The 2,796-nt window shown below is 37.3% G+C and overlaps 1 protein-coding gene across 1 annotated transcript in view; it reads left to right on the top strand.

Annotated features, from left to right (window-relative positions):
* Positions 1-2,699, top strand: part of LOC116069255 (WAS/WASL-interacting protein family member 2-like) — a 10,262-nt gene extending 7,563 nt beyond the window's left edge. Inside the window, exons 3-4 of the mRNA XM_031339759.1 lie at positions 1,023-1,217; positions 2,495-2,699. The gene's annotated coding sequence lies outside the window, so the exon portion shown is untranslated. The remainder of the gene's footprint in view (positions 1-1,022; positions 1,218-2,494) is intronic.
* The last annotated feature ends 97 nt before the right edge of the window (positions 2,700-2,796 follow it).

Here is a 2,796-nt window from a genome sequence, read left to right on the forward strand (position 1 = left end):
ACCTGAGCTAATGGCTTGGCTCAGCAGTATAATACAGTAGAAGCCCTGACAGTCCTGAGAACTGTCTGCTGACCTCTACACCTGGCAAGTGTACACCTGAGCTCATGCACAACAAAATGAGTAATATTTTAAAATAACAAATTGTGTGCAGGTTTTTTTTTTTTTTTAACAGATGACAATGTTGGCAATGTTGGGACAGAAAGCATTAACTTGCTCAGCACCACACAGCAATATGTAAATCAGTACACACCACACAGTACAAAAGTGAAACAAAGGCAGCCTGACTTTCTGGCTGAGAATCATCATTGGAAACAAAAATACCCATAGGAAGAAAATTAAAGACTTGGGATTTTATGATTTTTTTTTCTGTAAAGTTTTACAGCAAATTTAACAGAATCATCCAGAGAGGAAAATTAGCATATTCTCTTCAGACTATCACAAAATTGAAAGTACCAGAAGTCACATATCCCTTAGATTGCTATTTCTAGCCCTAGCTGAATATTTTATCTTTTAAAGATGAAGCTAATACTATTAGCCAGGTGCTCTCTGCTAAACTCTTTTGTTCCTTTTAAATTATTCTAACTGGGCTGGAGGTAGAGAGCATGCTCAATATAATGTGGGCTTTTCTCTAGCCCCTAAAAATGAAATTAGAATCAATTCTTTAATGAGGTTTTATTGGAGCTATTGCTACATTAACTGCTTTTGGCATGATTAATTTAATCCAAGATGTTGATAATGATTTATCTTTAATGGGAAATGGATCTAAACTGCTTATCAAGTTTATTTCCACAAATAGACATTTTCCAACAACTTCCATACCTGAAAGTAGTTTATGTTACTTACACGACATATATAGGAAGTGTTCCTGGAAAGTTGTGTTTAAGCCTTATTTTGTAATATCAAGTGACTTATTAAATCCATGCATATTTGCACAGGTGTTCTTGTGTGAATGCATGTGAATGTATGGAGATCAAAGGACAACCTAAGATGTTGACCCTTGCCTTTTACTTTACTTGATACAGGACTTCTTGTTTCTGGCTTTGTATGCCAGGCTAACTGACCCCAGGGCTTCTGGAAGATTCTTCTCCACCTCTCATCTTGCCATGGGAGTTCCGAGATTACAGACATGTGCTATGAGTTTCAGAAACCCAAACTCATGTCCTGATGCTTGTACAAGCACTTAACCCACTGAGCCTTCTTATCAAATAATTTTAAAGGTACTGGTTCCATAAAAATAATTTTTATAAGACCACAATTGAGAATCATTTTTTTGTTTTTTGTTTGTTTTTGGTTTTTAGAGACAGGGTTTCTCTGTGTAGCCCTAGCTGTCTTGGAACTTACTCTGTAGACCAGACTGGCCTCAAATTCAAAAATCTACCTGCCTCTGTCTCCCAAGTGCTGGAATTAAAGGTATGCACCCACTGCCTGGCAGGAATCAACTTTTTAAATAAAGATTTATTTTCAGTTACGTGTATATATGTGGGTTATGTGTATGTATGAGTGTAGTGTCTGCAGAGTACAGAAGAGGGTCTCAGATCCCCTGGAGCTGGAGTTACAGGCCCCTGTGAGGGACCCAGTGTGGGTGCTGGGAACTGAACTCAGTCCTCTGCAAGACCAGTACATTTGTCTCTTTGAAAAAAAATCTTTTGTAAAGTTTCAGTGTTTTCCTAAAAGCATGTCTCCATCCTTTTATCCTTATGTTTTATGGAAGTCACATAAAGCAATAACAGCTTTTACCACAGTTTCATCCCATACTGTGGTCAATATCTACCATCCTGCCAAACTGTTCCAACAGTACTTTGATGTGCATCTGATAAAGCCAGCTCATTACTTGCAAGACAATGCTCATTACATGTTAAAGCCAAATTATTACTTGCAAAACAAAGCTCATTTTTAGCCACAAACTAAGTTTCAAGCTGCCGAGCTCCACAGAGGGCATATCGGCTTGGGTTAAATACAGTGGCCACCACTGCTGGCGATCAGCCTGCTGCATTCTGTTGCCTTTTATGCAATCATTCCTACATTTAAGTAATGTGATCAATAGGAAATAATGCTTTCTGTTCCCACTAACTGCTTATATCAGAACATTTTCCTGACACTAATGTATTCTGACTTTCAGTTTTAGTACAAATACTCAGGGACAAAAATCTACAATTGCATACAATGAGTAGCAAATTGTTCAATTGAATCAATTGTTCAATTGTGTTTTAGCAGCTTGAGAGGGGCTTTATGTAATCTTTGACTCAGAGTAGTTCCCAACTTGTGGTTAAGAACTCTTTTAATATTTGTAGGGTCTCATTTCAGTGTTTCAAGTTGAGACAGAAAAGGCTTATTATTTTTATGAGTCATAACGTCTTTAAATTGATATTTAGGCTGACGTTACATGTTAATGCTTTCTTTAACTACCCACAATCTCGGGAGAAACCTAGGAACCAGAACTGCCCACAAGAGAGCTTTTTTCCTGAAGCCTTTCACTGAGCTCTTGTATTTACAGGTATGGAATTTAGGAGTCATACCTATTAAAGAAGAATCTGAGGAAGGCCACTGGGACTGGAAACAGTGGGAGATGACGCCGGATGATGTCATCAGAAGGCCACTGGGAAAGGAAACAGACAGGTAGAAGACCCCAAGGCCACAAAGCAGAGGCACAGGAAACAGCTTTTATTTGTTATATGACTCAGAACTCCAAGAAACTCAGTTTCCCATAGGACATTGTTTTCAATTTGAAATAGAAATTAATTTCTTTTCTTTTTTTTCTTTTTTTTTTTCTTTTTTTTTTTTTTTTTTTTTTTTTTT

Source organism: Mastomys coucha, unplaced genomic scaffold, assembly GCF_008632895.1.
Source record: "Mastomys coucha isolate ucsf_1 unplaced genomic scaffold, UCSF_Mcou_1 pScaffold22, whole genome shotgun sequence".
Classification (NCBI taxonomy): domain Eukaryota; kingdom Metazoa; phylum Chordata; class Mammalia; order Rodentia; family Muridae; genus Mastomys; species Mastomys coucha.